The sequence below is a fragment of the Herpailurus yagouaroundi genome, unplaced genomic scaffold (genome assembly GCF_014898765.1).
Source record: "Herpailurus yagouaroundi ecotype Mexico unplaced genomic scaffold, PumYag 190, whole genome shotgun sequence".
Taxonomy (NCBI): Eukaryota; Metazoa; Chordata; class Mammalia; order Carnivora; family Felidae; genus Herpailurus; species Herpailurus yagouaroundi.
The window spans coordinates 6,216,211-6,234,867 of NW_024412421.1; positions in this window are offsets into that span (position 1 = coordinate 6,216,211).

The following is an 18,657-nucleotide window of genomic DNA, read 5'->3' on the forward strand; positions in this document are numbered from 1 at the left end:
CTGAGAGCAAGGCTCCCAGAAGGCTGCAGACTGAGAAGCGTTGGCAGAGCAGTTGTGTTCCCCTCGGAAGAACAGAGTCAGCACCATGCTGAGCTCAAGCATGGAGAGAGGGAGGCTGCTGCTGCCAGAGCTTCGTCATTTACAAGCATATATTGAGTACCCTTCATCTAGTTCATCCTGCAGAAAGCAGAAAATTGCTACGTTTGCACGCAATAAACTTCTGGCAGTAAAAATTGGGACTCTACACCATTCCTTTCTGATGGGTGAGGAGCGGGCGTCCGTTACTGAATCTGTTTTGTTACAGCCTACGCCACAGGGCCACTGCCGGAGACCCACTGTATAAACCATTCGTGGCAAACTTGGGACTTCCTGCCCAAGGCGCAGGTGGGATGGACAGAGGCGTCCCTGTCAAAGCTAAGGCACTTGCTTCGGGATGAAAACTAAGCTCTCTCAAAGCCTGTACATGGCTCTTTAGATTTTGTGCTGCAGGACTCCTGAGGTCTCTCAGGTGTGAGAGGTTCTCTGCTAAAGCGGAACATGAAGGCACAGCTATTGAGAAGCTTCCTTTTGAAGTTAGGAGGCCGAAGATGAGTTCCATTTTTTTTTTTTTTTTTTTTTTTGGTGTTTTGGTGTTCCACTTGGTCTTCAAGTTCACCCCATTCCTAGAGTATTGTCCTTTGAAGAAGTGGAGTTTCAAATGACAACTCCTCTTGAAGCTCATATTAAATACAGGAGGCCCATTTTCTGGGTCATAAGAGAGAGACATTTTGATTTTACCAGAACTCTTGGGATGGAGGCTGTTTGGAAAGGTGCTTTGGGTTGAAGGAGCATGAATATGGGTGGGGGGATTTGGTGGGCGACAGGGTGAAGAATTAAGTCACCTCCTCACTGAGGGAGGGAGGAAGAGAAAGAGAAGGAGATGGGGGTAGCCAGAAAGGTTGTGCAGCATATGCCCTCCACAGGGCTTGTCTCTATAATAGTGTTAGGAAGGTCTATAATAGTGTTAGGAAGTTCATAAAATGCTTGTGTTTTAATAAATTTTTGGTGGAAACAGTGAAGATACCGAGCTTCGTGCTGAGATTGATAAAGGGAGGGACAGAGCTGAAGCAGCATGGGTGAATTAAAAAAAAAATGGGGGAAATACAGAAAACACGGCATTAAACGCTCAAACCTTCCCCAAACAATGGACAGTGCTGGAGACTTTCTCTAGATAGTGCAATTAGCTATTCTTCAAAGGTAACTAAACCCCCATGTGATGTTATTCTGTTATTTATGTTATTATTAATTTCATAGGGGTTCTATCTGACTTCTGAGTCACATCTGGTTGTCTTAGCACACATTTTAGTGCAAGAGTAAGTACGAAGTAGATTTATTTCTCTCTCTTTTTCAAAAAAAAAAATCAATAACCAGTTTGCAATGCCTTTGATAGAAATTCAATGACTAACATAAGGTTTTACTTTATCAAGAAGCTGGGATATTGTCAACAGCCTTCCAAGAGAGTAACTGATTCAAAATCCAATTGTCAAAACCTTCACTGGGTGCTTGTTGCATGCCAAAACAGTGTGCAGGGTCCTGGGAAGATTCAGAGATGCATTCTCCCTTCTCAGAAGAAGTGTCACCAAATAGCATAAGCATGGGACCAGAGGAACAATTCCAATATGCATTATACAGAGACAAACATAGCAAAGACTATGTGACTTACTCAGCAGGTTGAAACTAAAGCAGGGCTACCTGGGGTTATTTAACCTACACGGTTGACACTGGAGACCCCAAAATCACAGCTGTCAAACACACGCCACTTTGGGGCTAAGTGGAAACTTCCATCCCTTCCACGGACATTCCAAAGACTTTCAGCCTGAAATTAGCTAGGACTATGGGCAGAAGGATCAGGAGGTGTTTGTGAGGGATTTACCTCACGCCCAAGCTCCAAATTGCTTCTTGAGGAGTCAATCTCGAGGACTCAACAGTTATCTTTTGAAACAGCTTTTAGGAAAAAATCAAAAGATCTGTTTTGCAAGAGCCTGATATCCTAGTGGCCTGATCAGGCATCCTGGGAATTGCCTTAGGAGGGAATAGCTGGAGACTAGCCATGGGCGAAGCGTAGGAATGTGGGGTGGTGAGTTAAGCATGTGGAACATGCAGAGGGATGGAATAGCACCAAGGTGAGAATAAGAAAGTGGTTGCCCGACGCCTGGGTGGCGCAGTCGGTTGAGCGTCCGACTTCAGCCAGGTCACGATCTCTCGCTCCGTGAGTTCGAGCCCCGCGTCAGGCCCTGGGCTGATGGCTCGGAGCCTGGAGCCTGTTTCCGATTCTGTGTCTCCCTCTCTCTCTGCCCCTCCCCCATTCACGCTCTGTCTCTCTCTGTCCCAAAAATAAATAAAATTGTTGAAAAAAAAATTAAAAAAAAAAAAAAAGAAAGTGGTTGCCCGAAATCAAATTTAATTCTCCCCAGCTTCTGTTGGAAGTACTCAACTGATGCAACATCCACTGGCAGATAGTAGATATTTGGTAAATATTTGTTAGAAGAAGACACAAATATTGGGGCACCTGGGTGGCTCAGTTGGGTAAGCATCCGACTCTTGACTTCCGCTCAGGTCATGATCTCATGGTTCGTGGTTTCAAACCTTGAGTCAGGCTCTGCATTGACAGTGCAGAGATTCTTGGGATTCTCTCTCTCTCTCTCTCTCTCTCTCTCTCTCTCTCTCTCCCTCTATCTGCCCCTCCCTCGAAACAAATAAATAAACTTAAAAAAAATACTATACAAATATGGATAGAAGGTATAAAAGCATCACTTGAGAAGCACGGGATGCTATTCACTTTTCAGAGCCATATTGTATTTACCATGGCACTTTAAGAATGGGTGACGATAATGCCACTGAGATCATTTCCACTAGGAGAGAAGTTCTGAGGACTCTGAAAACTTGTAGGACGAGGCAGCCAAGCCTAGAGATTGTGATAAGTAAAGTGATTAACTGAAGAGCTGTGTGGGGGGAAGAAAAGAGACTCAACTTAGCCAAGGTTCAGAGATAACAGAAACTTTTCACCAAATGAAAGGTGGCTGTGAGCAGACAGTCTGTCATTGATTTCGGGGAAAGCTCTCGGACAGAACCAGTGGACTCAGATAGCACTTTCAGGTGAAGACCTCTAGGGAATCCAGCTTGTTTAAGCAGCCCCCAACTCCCGTGGGAATCTGGCTTATTTCTGGGAAACCTGAACGAGAAAGAATTCAGAGCTCTCAAAGCTATGCAGAGCGAAGTGGACCAGTAAACACGGGAAAAATGAGAATTTCCTGGGAATGTCAACTACTAACAGAGGCATTTTTTTTGGTGTGCTGCAGAATTCAGGTTCGTGAAAGTGCGTCACGAAGTGAAAATATTGTCATTGTTGTTGGTGGTGCTGACGGGGGTGGTGGGGGGGGGGGGGGAGGGGAAAAGGGAATAAGAAATGCAACTCTCTTTTTTTTACATCTGAGAAAACCACAACCCAGAAAGATGAAAGCAGCTTTCTCCAGGTCCCCCACACAGCAGAAAGCCTTCCTTTAAAGCTATGTATATCACCAGGTGATGTATTAAGTATTTTTCTACTGGAATATCATTTCCATTAAAATGGGAATCTGTTTGTTTACTGATGTATCTGCGGCACCTAGAACAGTGCTTGGCACAAAGTAGGTGCCCGGTAAAAATGTGTTAAAGGAGAGAATGACTGAAATGTCCAAACTCTTGTCACAATGACCTTTAGATGACATCATACTGTTTCCTAAGCCTAGGGCCCCTTGGACCGCTCGGATCAGCAAGTATTTACCATGCACACATCACACGCCTGGCACTGTGCTAGTTTGCTTGGCGGGGAGTGCGTGTGTTAGCGAGGACTCTTTCAGCAGCAAAATGCAAAAACACAACCGAGTCTAGCTTAAACATAAAAAGGCGTGTGGGTGGTAGAGATTGGCTGGTTCATATAAGTGGAAAGTTCAAGGTAATGCCTGCAAGAATAGCTGGAACTCACAGCACCAAAAAAAAAAAAAAAAAAAAAAAAAAATTCTGGACTTTGTTGCTCTCTCCGTTACTCAAGGCTCTGTTTTTTCTCTGCATTGGCTTCACTCTTAGTCAGGATTTCTTTAGACTATAGTCCTGGTAGTTCCAGGCTAACATTTTCCTTGCTTAGCCGTGGGAAGATTCCTTTATTCTAACAGTTCAAACGAAACTAGTGTTCCTATTGATTCAGTCTGGATTAGGTGCCCGTTTACAATGAGTTACTAACCAATGGGGGGCAGTAATTCACTTCCATAGGTGTGGGTTAGGCGAGCACACATGGAGTCTGGGATGGGGTCAGCCCCATCCAAACTACATGGACGGACTAAGAGTGATTTCCTAAAAGAATATCAGGGGCGCCCCATCCAAAATAAGAAATGCTGTGAAGGTAAAGGGTGCACCCCAGATAGGTATTGGTAGTAAAAGCAATAAGAAAAGTCCCTGAAGTTGAGGAGCTTAATTTTTGTTGGAGGAAAATCACAAATTGATTCATAAATAACCAAACAGCACTTGATTCATATCAAGTCTGAATTTGAACTTACGACAGGAGCATCTTATATCGCTAACTTCCAAAATTTCAGTTTCCTTTTAGTATTCCATTTTGTGCTGCTCCCACTGACGCCCCTTCACCACGTGTGCCCCGAATTGGTATATCCCCTTCCCCAAGCTCCCCCTGGAGCCTCCGGTTGCTACACTGCCAGTCAACCCTCCAGGTGTGGCCCTGTTTCTAACTTCAAAGCAGGTTGTTCAAATAATTAGCAGCGATTTTATTGTTGCACTTTACCTCTTAAAAACAAATATGAGGGGCGCCTGGGTGGCGCAGTCGGTTAAGCGTCCGACTTCAGCCAGGTCACGATCTCGCGGTCCGTGAGTTCGAGCCCCGCGTCAGGCTCTGGGCTGATGGCTCGGAGCCTGGAGCCTGTTTCCAGTTCTGTGTCTCCCTCTCTCTCTGCCCCTCCCCCATTCATGCTCTGTCTCTCTCTGTCCCAAAAATAAATAAATGTTGAAAAAAAAATTAAAAAAAAAAAATGAATAGGGGCGCCTGGGTAGCTCAGTTGGTTAAGCGTCCACCTCTTGATTTTGGCTCAGGTCATGATCTCACGTTTCATGAGTTCGAGCCCCACGTCAACTCTCTGACAGTGTGGAGCCTGCTTGGGATTCTCCCTCTCTCTCCTCTTTCTGCTCCTCCCCCACTTATGCACTCTCTCTCCCTCTCTCTCAAAATAAATAAATAAAAATTAACAAAAATTAAAATAAAATAAAGGAAGATCTGTATCACAGACATAAATGGAACACCAGTATCCCCTGCCATAAGTTGAAAGTATCTGAAAAATCAAACAATGTTATTCAATTCTATCTAGACACTGCCAAGGTTTTAAGCCCAAGGTGGGCTCTCTCTTTACTAAAAAAAAAAAAACAAAACAGAAAACAAAGTGACCAGCAAATATCAGAGAACTGTTAAAGGCATATTAGCGCCAAACTTGCACTTTTTCCCTTGATTTCAATATAAGGATTGAAGGAGAATTGAAAAGGCAATAACTTCCTCCCTATGGGATATTATTTAAAGCCTTGCCCATGCACTACCTAGAATGATCGCATTTCATCCCTGACAGATGACCAGGGAAGCAGCAAATCAGAGGAATTAAGGAGAGAGGTGAACCAGGTAAGTGACACTGGGAAAGGCAGTAATGCTTGAGGTTGGCCTCACAGGGCCGACATGGCTTTGACCTATCTGCTGTAGCAAATGCCCTGTGGTAAGGCTGCAGACACAAGAAAGACTCACAGCTGGGTCTCCCAGAAGGCCCAATGACCAGTCCTTTCTGAGTGTCCTCAAGGCCAGAGTATTTATGTAGGGAGCAGGGAATCTCTTTTCCATTCCCTCTCCAATCATTTGTGCTTTTTATTTTATTTTATTTTAAAATGTTTATTTATTTATTTATTTTGACAAAGAGAGAAAAGAGGCAGAGAGATAGGGAGAAAGAGAATCCCAAGCAGGCTCTGCACTGCCAGCGGAGAGCCCAGCATGGGACTGGATCCCACAAACCTCCAGATCATGACTCGAGCTGAAACCAAGAGTCCGACACTTAACCGACTGAGCCACCCAGGTGCCTCTTTTTTATTTTATTTTATTTTACTTTATTTTATTTTATCTTGTTTTATTGTCACTTGCTTTTCACTCCAATTACGTTCATTTCATAGAATTATTTTTGCTTAGCACAAACGGTTGTCACTAATGGTGCTGTCGTCACCGAGGACCCCGTATGTCCCACCCTCGACCCCTACAACAAAGCCAGCGAATGAGAAGCTCGGCTATGAAGCAGAGGCCGGAATTGCAGCGGGGTCTCCCAGCAGGGACTCCCCACCAGAGTGGACAGTGCACATGGGAAGATCTCTGACCAGACAGAAAGCATCCTAAATGCCCGCAGAGAATGGCCTGTGGTCCGTCTCACGGTATCTCACCCCAGTCCCCCCTGATGGGCCCCCAATCTCTTTTCACCAGTAATAAAGAAAACACACGTTACGAAAAGGCAGTTCATCTGTGAACATATTGGCTAGGATAACACATCTTAGAGCTAAATGTGTCATTGTAAATGGACTCGTTTTATGTCTCCACATACTGTAGATGTTTAAAAAAAGGCATATGCACAGAAACTATGGGAACCGAACCACAGCAGGAGCCCATGAGCTGAGACTCTAGTATAATCTGACTTTTGTGTGGCTCATTTTCTTTCTTTAATATTTTCTTAATGGGTGGAGGAGGAAGCAAAAGGAGACAGAGGCTAACACAGAGCACTGTGTAAATAGAAATACATTCAGTGTATCTTATTTGTCATCATAAATAGAAATACATTCAATGTGTCTTAAATTACTTGTCATCACCAGGATATAGTGTGATCTAAAAATATTTTGTATGGTGATATACACTTGCATATTATATAGGAGTCACATATAATTTTTTTAAGTCTTATCTTCCAATATTTAATCAATCACCAGGTCCTCTTTCTTCTACCACCAAATTATACCTGGAATTTTAAATTATGGGAATAAATAAAAAGAAGTTTCTTTTAAGTTTATTTGTTTTCAAAGGAAGAGAGTGCATGAGTGGGGAGGGGCAGAGAGAGAGGGAGAGAGGGGGTGGGGCGAGAATTCCAAGCAGGTTCTGTGCTGTCAGAGCAGAGCCCAATGGGGGGTTCAAACGCATGAACCGTGAGATGATGACCTAGGCGGAAATCAAGAGTCAGACACTTAACTGACTGAGCCACCCAGATGCCCTTGAAAAAAATAAGGTGTGTGTGTGTGTGTGTGTGTGTGTGTGTGTGTGTGTGTGAATCCCCATCTGTGTTACCAATGTCCTCTCTCATTGGACAAATGAGAAAGCCTCTATCCTGGTCTCCCTCTTTGCACCATTGTCCTCAACAGGCAGCAAGGGGACTCTTCTAATCCTGTCCCTCCCATTGTTAAATCCCTCAGAGCTTCCTCACTGATCTCAAGATGGAGACCCACTTCCTTCCAGAAGCCTCCAAGGCCCCCTGCATTTTTTTTTTTTTTTTTTTGCATCTTCCTCTCTCTCCAGCTTCATCTCTCACCACCTGCTTTCTCTCATACCTTATGGATCCTCAGCTGTGGCCTGGAGACGTGCATTCCAGTGTGGTGGTTAGAGGCAAGAACTGTAACCAGACTCCCGAGGGCCAAATCCTGGCTCCCCAACTGATTAGCTAGCTGCGTGATCTTGAACTACTTACTTAACCTCCCCACTTGCTTCATCAGTAAGACAAGGGCTATGATGGGCCTCATTGTTCAGGTTGTCATCAAGATTATGTGAGTTGAGATAGCTTTTAGGGCAGTTATAGAATGAATAAGTCACTGGGATGAAAGGTACCGCAGAGGGAATACCGTCAATGATATTGTAATAATACTGTATGGGGACAGACGGTAGATACACTTGTGGTGAGCACAGTGTAACATACAGACTATAGACTCCTGGAATCACTATGTCGTACACCAGGAACTAACGTAACATTGCATGCCAATTATATTTCATTTACAAAAAAAATGACGTAGAGCAGAATTAAACTAGCCAGAAGGCCTTAGGGCCTTTTAAGATTTCATTCTCTCTGTGAAATGCACCTTCCCTCCCTACCTCCTTCCCACTTGGAAAATCCTACTTATTCATCAAATTCTATCTGTTATGGGCTGAACTGTGCCCCCCTCTCCCCCAAAATTCATATGTTGAGGCTCTAGTCCCCAGTACCTCAAAATGTGACTGTATTTCGAGGTAGGGTCTTTAAAGAGGTGATTACGTTAAAAGGAGGCCATTAATTGGGCCCTAGTCCAATCTGACTGGTGTTCTTAGAAGAGGACATTTGGACACAGATCAACAGAGAGAAGACCATGTGAGGACACAGCATGAGAGTGGCCATCTGCAAGCCAAGGAGAGACCGCAGAACAAACCAAAGCTGCCAACACCTTGACCTCAGACTTTCTAGCCTCCAGAACTGTGAGGAAATAACTTTCTGTTGTTTGAGCTACCTAGTCTGTCGTATTTTATTATGGCAACCCCAGGAACCTATCACAGATTTGCAGATTTTGGACTCAGCAAGCCTCCACAATCATGTGAGTCAATTTTTAAAATTTTTTCTCTCTCTGTCTCTCAATAAATGGATGGATGGATGGATGGGTAGATAGCTAGATAGACAGACAGATAGATCTAGATGGATAGAGATAGATAGATAGATAGATAGATAGAGAGAGAGAAAGAGAGATAGAGACATAGAGAGAGAGAGAGAGAGAGAGAGATCGATAGATCTAGATGGATAGAAATAGGTAGAGAGAGAGAGAGAGAGAGATCTTTTTTATAGCTATATCTACATATACTTATCTCTATCTCTATCTCTATCTCTCTATCTCCCTATTTCTATCTCTATAAAACCCCCTTGCTGTAGGTTCTTCCTTCCAGCACATAGCACCTGGAATAGAATGTCATACCTATGGTCTTGTGGTCACTGTCCATCTTGCCTCTCAGACGGTGACATCCTGATGTAAAGAGTCAGTTCTGTTGTCCATTGCTACTCCCCAAGAACCTATCATGGTAAATCAATATGGGATGGATACACATGGAAAACCCACAGTGGAGACATAAGTTTTTACCATGTCTTTGCTCTTATAACTCCCAAGAAAGTTAAAGGAACAAATCTTTTCATGGAGATGATCAATATATCCACCAATATAATGAATATGTTTGTATATCTGTGGTTTTAAATCAATATTTTGCTGAGTTTATATGTTTGATGAGAGAACATTTTTACTATAAATCCCCTACTATTATGGCTTCTTATACCTTAAAGTCATATAGACACATTGGATATAAATGCGAGTGGGTGAGAAACAGAACCGCATGACTGACAACAGTGACAGTAGATTTGGGAGCAAGTATCAAGACAGGAAAGGGGAAATTTGCTGATTGTATTCTATAATTTTGTGTGTAATATTTCTAGGCAAACCAATTCTGTCACTTCTGTGAGACTTAGTTTTCGCTAAGTGTTATGTTAGCCATGATTTTTTTTTTTTTCAGTATCTTTGCATCTTGGATGGCAAGCTTCTGGCTCTTCAATAAAAATAATGCCACACTTCTTATTCGTGAAGCCACTGTGTGACACAGGGGAAAATGTACCAATGTAGCAATCAATCAATGACGAGTAAGTAGTCCAACTGTCACTAAATTGTGTGGGTTTTTTTTGGGGGGGGGATCCCTTCCTTCTTATTACCCTGTTTTCTCAACTCTAAAATGTCTGCTATAATGAGGGGATGACTTAGGTGTCTCTAAAGACCCATCCAACAATGGTAGTTATGACCAAATAATCAACTCACCCAGCAGGTAATGTGTACAGGAAGACCCGTGTCTCCCATGCAATATCTTCCAGGATTTTTCAGAAAGTAACCCCCATTAACTCTTTCTCTCACTTAAGTATTTCTGGGGAAACCACCCCCCCCCCCACACCAATTATTAAGAAATGACTAGGCCCCTGGTACTATGATAGATGCAGGGGACAATGATGATGAGCAAGAGGGCTCTGTCCTCCTGGAGACTGGAGATTCAATGGGTACTTACATCACTGTGTGATAATCTCTCTGATAACAGAAGCCCTGGGTATCACTGAATTCACATCCAGGAGTTCCTCACATAATCCTGTGTGGCAAGGAATCCAAGAAAGCTTATTGGAGGGAGTGAGGCCTACGGAGACATAAGAGATAAGTGAGGGTTGTCTAGGTAAAAGCACAGAGGAGTGGGGTTGTTGGGTGTGAAGGACATATTCCAGGCCAAAGTTTGCAGCCACACTGAGCTCCTCACTCTTCCTTCCCTGATCTCGGTATCTTTCATCACTGCCTCCACCTGGAGCTCTACTCAGACAAGCTCTCTTCATCCACATCCCCCCCCCCCCCATCCTTTAAGACTTGAGTAAAATACTATCCCTTCTGAGAAGCCTTCTCTGATCCCCTAGATGAGAAGCCAGCATTCTCTGTAATCACGTGAACATCCAGAGACAGCCTGAAAGACCATTCCTCCATTACAACTTCAGTGATGGGTCACCTTACGCAAACCATATAAAACTGGGCCTCGTGCGGCATGAACGTGCGTTCAGTAAAATAAGGGTACTGGAAAAGGACACTGAAAACAATTTGAATCATCAGGACACACTCTTAAGAAAGTACAAAATGGGGGCGCCTGGGTGGCTCAGTCGGTTGAGCGTCCGACTTCGGCTCAGGTCATGATCTCACGCTTTGTGGGTTCGAGCCCCTCATCGGGCTCTGCACTGACAGCTCGGAGCCTGGAGCCTGCTTCGGATTCTGTGTCTTCCTCTCTCTCTCTGCCCCTCCTCTGCTCACACTCTGTCGATCTCTCTCTCGAAAGCTAAATAAACATTTTTTTAAAAAGTACAAAATGAAGGAAACCACACAGACGGCAGCAATTCCTTTATTTATTATTCTTAAAATGCTCTTTTCTGAGATTTCTCACGTTCAGTGCTTCCCGCACCAACCATTTTAGTGAAAACACATTGAACTTGGCTCTTCATCTTCTCTATTCACTTTTCTCTGCTTTGGTAAAGTCATTCTCTCTCCTTTTTGGCATAATAATGGGGGGATGAGGGAAAAGGGATGATGATATCCATGCATTTTCCCCATCACACTAATATGAGAATTTGTGCTATTAATATCTTATCTTCCTTACCAGGCCTATGATTAATGTTTAAGCCGAGAGTTTCCCAGTCTGATTTTTTTTTTTAATTTTTTTTTCAACGTTTTTTATTTATTTTTGGGACAGAGAGAGACAGAGCATGAACGGGGGAGGGGCAGAGAGAGAGGGAGACACAGAATCGGAAACAGGCTCCAGGCTCTGAGCCATCAGCCCAGAGCCTGACGCGGGGCTCGAACTCACGGACCGCAAGATCGTGACCTGGCTGAAGTCGGACGCTTAACCGACTGCGCCACCCAGGCGCCCCCCAGTCTGATTTTTAAAACTCCTACCAACAAAGATTCCCCCCCTCCGCAAAACATGAGAATGTTCTTTCCCTGTGAGGAGCATATCCTTTTCTAACCTCTAATTCTCCACATTATTATTCAATTATTTAGCATTTATTGAATATGTACTTTGATAAACTATGGTACCTTCTTACTGAATGAAGTTCAGGGGACCTATGGTTTTCTCCATGTGATACTGTAATTTATAACAAGAAATAGATATTTGGTCTTTGACCTGCTCCTGGCATAGAGCTCCTAAAACCATTTGAAATGTCCTAAGTGATGAGAGCCTTAAACTTGTCTTTTCTTGCGTTAACAAGTGACTTTTGGAAGTCTGCTAAGTCCCCAAAGTTTGGGGCTGGTCGCCAGTGGAGTCAGCCACGTGATTAAGGGTTTGGAACTTTCAGTCTCAAGCCCTCCACAACCCCCCATCTTAGGGGAAGGGGAAAGGGGCTGGAAATTGAGTGCAATTCTCAGCAAGCAATGATTTAATCAATCCTGCCCTGTAATGAAGCCTTGATCGAAAGGACAGAATTTGGAGAGCTTCCACGTTGGTCACCATGTTGAAATTTGGGGAGAATGGCGCACTTGGAAAAAACATGGAAGATGCTTTCGCCATACTTTGCCTTATGCATTCCTCCCATCTGGTCATTCCTGAGTTATATCCTTTTATAATAAACCAGTCACTAAGTAAGTAACATGTTTCTCTGTGTTCTCTGAGCCACTCTAGCAAATTTATCAAACTCAAGATGGAGGTTGTTGGATCCTCTCATCTAGAGCCAACCTGGTCTCACAACTAACATCTGCAGTGGAGGTGGAAGGCAATCTTGTAGGACTAAGGCCTTCCTCTGTGGGATCTGATGCAATCTCCTGGTGGATACTGTCAGAATTGAGTTGAATTGTAGGACACCCAGCTTGGTGGTGTGGGGAAAACCTTCACACATTGGTGACCAGAATCAGAATCATTAGTCTCCAAATTTAAAATCAAATTTTCAGAGGAGTTTACCTTAGGGAAAGCCTTCATCCATGCTTCTTCACCTGTTAGTATACTACAGAATTACTTAGAAAGAGGAGCTAATGAGGTCAAAGTCTATATAAAGTCTAGTTAGGTTTGTACAAGAGCAAAGTCTTTTCTTCAACATTGGTCCATGTCTTTGGATGTTGCTTAATGTTTTACAAATTCAGGCCACTGATCATAAGAAAATTCAGAAAACAATTAGCAAATGCCTTAGAAGCCAAAAAAAGTCCCCACCTCTGGAAAAATAGCCCAGCAGGATGCTTCATTGTGGTCAGGTCAACAGATGATCACTGATACACAAAGCAGAGCACTTTTCTGATTTGGGATCTCAGAACTTCCCAGAAGGGGCGAGATATCAGGACCCTGAATAAAGCTATGACACAAACACAGGAAAAAAATTGTTGACCCATACTTTAAGAAGGAGTTAAAGGTATTTCCTTGAGAATTAAGCAAGCAATAAATCTTCTCATTCACAAGAGTGACCCATGTTCTCTCACCCTTGCCTTTTATGCAATTTTTCTCAACCAGCATAAAAAGAATTATCAAAACTTATGCCAGAAATATTATTAAGAGCTGGCCTGCCTATTTCAAAATTGCTCCCATGAGGAATCTACACAGCAATTCAGGATAGGCTATGAATGTGATTGGATTAATTAGAACACATCAGAAAAATTTCAAGTGGGGGAAATAAAACCCTGATGGAAATTATTCCCAGGAATGCTCTTAATATATCAAAATTACTATATGAGTATTGAGATAGTGTGATAACTCACTAAATGGCCTGAAAGTATCGCAGTAAATTGGTACCTAGCTATAAACATATATAATCTATTCAGTATTTAATTCTCAAATACCTAGTTAGGGTCTAATATGAGTTGACAGAGTTTAGGTGCAAGGAACACGGTGTTGGGCAAGCGGACAAAATTCTGTCTTCATGGGCATGCATTCGAGACAGAGATGGGAAATACTTTTCATACTGTCAAGACGGTAATAAGAGGTGTGAAGAAAACCTAAGCAGGATACAAAGATGGGTGAAGTGAGCTAGAGCAAATGATTATTTTCGATAGGTACTCCAAAAGGGTTCTCCAAGGAAGTTTCCTTTTAACAAAGACCTGAATCACAGGGGACACACCACGAGAGGTCTGAAGAAAATATCCCAAATACATGCCAAAGTGGCAACAAGCTTGGGGATGTAGGGTGGCATCATGAAAAAGGATGACTAAAACAGGTAGTATGGAGAAGAAAGAGGGAAGGGAGGCAAGAGTGTGAGATACCAATAGGTTGGATGGGTCATCAAGGTAGATGTTGCATTCCCCCCAAATGATAAAGACACAACTATGGGAGAGACCTATTGAGCTGTTTAAACTGTCAATGAATGGGATGTGGAGGGGCTCAGACATTAATAGATGACTATATCAAAAGGGGTAGTCGTAAATTGTCTGACAGCCTACATCTCAGAGCCACTGGTGTTTAGGGAAGAGGAGACATGAAATGATTTAGAAAGAGCAATGAGGAAAAGAAGGACATGAACTACCTCCAGGTTCTGATCCAAGACTATGGGAAGCAATGTCCTCAAAGGTAGCCAGGCCTCAGAGCACAATGCGAAAGAGAATGTCCAAAGAACAGGATATAGGATATTTTGTTGATGATCATGAGTCTCATATGCCACAGTTTTGAGGGTTGAAGAAGCAGTGGAAATCAAAACAAATTTGGGGCTTTAGTGAGTCACGAATCATTTGGAGGCATTAAGAGCTACTGATGTGTCAGAATCCCGTAACTTTCTATCCCATGGTAATGGAAAAAATTAGAAAGGATCATAATAAGGAGCCACTGAGACAGTATGCTAAAAAGATGAAGCATTCCAATTTTCTACATTTCCCTCCTTACCCCGAAGCACAGCATTTGATTGATAGCCAGCTTTATTAGCTACTCTAGTATAAATTTTAGAGGTTGACGTGTTATCTAAATGGACACTGAGATTTCAGATAGCAGCTGCACTTCCAATTGATAGAAATTTTGGGAGCTGAAAGATAAAACTGACTTCCCACATCCCAATAGCACACGTCAACTCGGCCAAGAGAACTTCTCCAAGAGATGCCTTACACCGCAATGCCAAGGGTGCGTTACCCATATGCACTGACTTTTCTATTTTGGTGAACAGAAGGGGGAAATGGCACTATCAGATAAGATAACATGATGAATGTTCTCAGATTGTACTTGTACTCTGTGAATTCTGGAGCTCTAAAAGTTCCTTGACTTAGCTAAAGCCTGAGAAATCAGTTGGAACTCAAGCTGGGTATATAATGTGAAGTGGGTCAAGCCTCCCCCTCTCCCACTGCCTCCAATAGATGGGTCGAACTGCTCTGCTTGAATTACAAAGTGAGTTGGCTCCTCCAAGCTGACAAGATTCATGCTTCTCCTTTAAACTTCAAAGATAGTTATTGACAGTGTGTGAGGAGCCCAGCTCCTTATCGCCAATTGTTTCATTAAGGGACTCCATCCCTCACAGGGGAGTGGGTTGAGTTTCTGCTGCAGTTAGGAAAATAAGGACAGAAAGTGGAGCAAACAGAAGGAAAAGAAAATAGAAATTAAAAAAAAAATACGAATCAATACACTGGCAAAGCAATGAGGAGAGAGGGGAGGAAAGCATAATGAGAGAGTACGAGGGGTAGTTTTACAGAAACAGTCAGAGCCTTTCTCACAAGTAATGATTCACTCCGTGTTGCAGCTCATTGCGCTTAGATTGAATTATGAGGCTTAGTTCTGAGCACCACTAGAAAGGATCCGTTAGCAAAGAACTTCATGTGCACGTGAACCAGAGAGGAGGCCTATTCAGCTTTTTCCTTATGCTCATTGAAGTCTGCTAATTCCATATCAGGAAGAATAACCAAAGTGATTTCGTAGATAATATAAGGATGGTGTTTTGGTTAACCATACCTATTTTTTATACAGATTTGTGCCACGATATCCTCATTTCTGGCTCTCCTGAAACAGTATAGAGGCATGTAGTTAGAATTTGTAGATGACAAATGACATGTTCTCCTTGCTCTCTCCACCATTCCCTCTGCCCATTCAAGTGTGCTTGCCACCAGGTTTTGCGGAGGTTTCTGGAAAGGACCATGGCATGGAGACAATGAGCTTCTCAATAATAATGGGTATGGAGAGAAATCTCAAGGAGGCCTCATGATGACTTAGTACCTTACAAGACATTGTCATGACCCTTGGGAGCTACGGGACCTTAGTTTGAGCTTGAATTCCCTGGCAACTTGGAAACACACAAGTTGAGAGTCAAATTACATTGATTTATTGAAAGTAAAGAAATCTCTCTCTTTTTTTAATTGATGTATTTATTTTGAGAGAGAGAGAGGGAAAGCACAAGTGGGGGAGAAACAGAGAGAGAGGGAGAGAGAGAGAGAATCCCAAGCAGGCTCTGCTCTGTTGGCACAGAGCCCAACATGGGGCTTGAACCCATGAACTGTGGGATCATGACTTGAGCTCAAATCAAGAGAAGGATACTTAACTGACTGAGCCACCCAGGCGCCCCAGTAAAAGAATATATCTTTTGAGTGTGTGTCCTGAGATCCATACCTAACATACATATCAATCTCTCTGCAAATGTATATAAATGCACACACACACACACACACACACACACACACACACACACATTTGTATTATATCATAGAAGAGTGTCCTGAGACTATAGACACCAACCTGTTAACAAGCTGATTTTGAGGATTGAGGTAAATACGCAAGGGCAAGAAAAGGAAAAGGTATGATAGCTTTCAAAGAGAGAAAAAAGACCCAGGAATGTGTCAGATACTCATGTCCAATGGCTGCTGTAACTAGCATTAACTTGCTGGCAGTTCCTACGACAAGGTGTTGGACTTCAATGGAAGCAAGCGTGGTCCTGGACCAACAATATGAACAAGGAAATAGTCGCTCTCCACTCAACAACTTGGAGAAAGGGAGGCCTCTGTTTCTTTCTTCCTAATCTCACTTTTTCCGTCCCCCATCTCTTCCTGCTGCCAATATTTTCCACTCTTCTGTGTTCCAGCTGTACGGAGGAATAACTCATAGACAAAGAACTGTACATATCCAATGTGTCCAATTTGATGATTTTGAACCCATGATACCATCACCACAATCAAGATAATAAGACATTTCCAACACCTCTCAGAGTTCCTTTGTGTCCCTTTGGTTTTCTTGCTGTCATTGCTGTTGTTGTTTTGTGGTAAGAACTCTGCACAGGAGGTCTAGCCTGTTAGCAAATTTTGAGTGCGTAATACATGTATTGTTAAATGCAGGCCTCGCGTTGAACTGCGGACCTCTAGTCTTACTCATCAAGCATGGCTGAAACTTTCCTTAAAATAATTCAGTGCATCTCCAGTAACCACTCCAGTTAGCTGACCAATACTTCAAAAACATAAGCATCGACAAAGGAAACAACCAATCCACTCACTTAAATAGTGAATGAGGGCCAACACGGGCTGGACAGTATGAAAGGCACTGGCACACGGAGGCCAACAGGCTGACTCGGTGAAATGTCCCAGTTCTGAGGGAGGTCGGAGAATACTATCAAATCCGGAGTAAAATTCTGACTTTGAAATAAGCCACTTTAACCCCAAAAGATGTGCTTATCATAATTTGAAGAATTTTGCTTCCATGAGGGAAAAAAGTCGGCTTAGGAGGTCGGCATTGGGCACATCAATTTATTTGCCGCCAGAGCAAATTTTGTCTTTCATGCCCCAGTCAACATACCTATGGCCTCTATTCATGCCCTGTGTGGTTACAAAGGTGGCTACAGACTGGAATGGGGTTGGTTGGTGGCCTAAGTAGCCTGACTGAAAGAAATGTGTAGTTGCGGGGGGTGGGGGGTGGGGGGGACCTGGGTGGCTTAGCTGGTTAAGCTAAGCTTGGTTTCAGCTCAGTTCATGATATCATGGTTTGTGAGATCGAGCCCCATGTCCGGCCCTGTGCTGACACCACCAAATCTGCTTGGGATTCTCTCTCTCTCTCTCTCTCTCTCTCTCTCTCCCTGCACCTCTCCTGCTCGCACACTCTCTCTCTCTGAAAATAATTAATTAAAAAAGAAAAGAAAAGTGTGGTGGACATTCAGATTTCTTTCATTAAACTAAAAAAAAAATACAAAAAGCAAAAAACAAATAAACAAACAAAAAAGCAACAACAACAACAAAAAAAACCCCATGTTACCAGAAAGTAACAGAAGAGAGAAGAGAGAAAAGCAATCCTCGGAGTGGGGCTGAGCCGCACTTAGAACAGAGCACTGGAGTGAGAAGCCTTCCATCGCACAGTTAACAACCCCGGCTCTGGTGCCGGGCAACATTGCTTGAAAATGCGGAGTCCACGTTGCCTTGGTCAGAAGATTCTCTAAACTCCATCTGTTCCTCTGTAGCCAGAAACACAAACTGAGAGGGAACCAAAAAGAAAGCAAGGTGTGCATTTTGCGTTTGCACACAGAGCAGGCTGGCCATCAGGCAATTCTCATCTCCATTGATCAGAATCCAGGAAAACGTGTATGTCTTTGGGGGTAAATACGCTGGTGGCGATGTAGCTGGTTCATCGTTTTCCCTTTAAAGTTGAAGGAAGCAGTAGACATAGGACCTAACAAAAGAGTCCAATTCAGTTTATACACTATTTACAAGAACTTGAATTTAGAAGACAGTTGTTCCTTTTGTTTTATTCGGAAAGCATTTACAAAGCACCTGCTAGTGTCAGGCACTCACCGTGTGCCTTACTTAACTCTTACACCTATACCGTTTAATAGACATAATTATTTTCTCCGTTTTATAGATGAGACTGCAAAGGCACAGAGAGGTGACAAAAATCGCCTAAGGTCCCAAAGCTAATAAATGCCAAAGCTGGGATTCCAGCCTGGGTCTGGAACCAAACTTATAACTGCTATACTAAGCATCCCCTTTGCCATATGAGGGACGGGGTCAACTGTCTGCATGTGTTCTAAGGGTGAAGATAAATAGCATCAACAGCAGTCTGGAGCCTGTCTTTTGGGGAAAGTGAGGCACTAAACAGCTCTTGCAAGTTAGAGAATCTGTTCGTTGTGGGGATCTTCT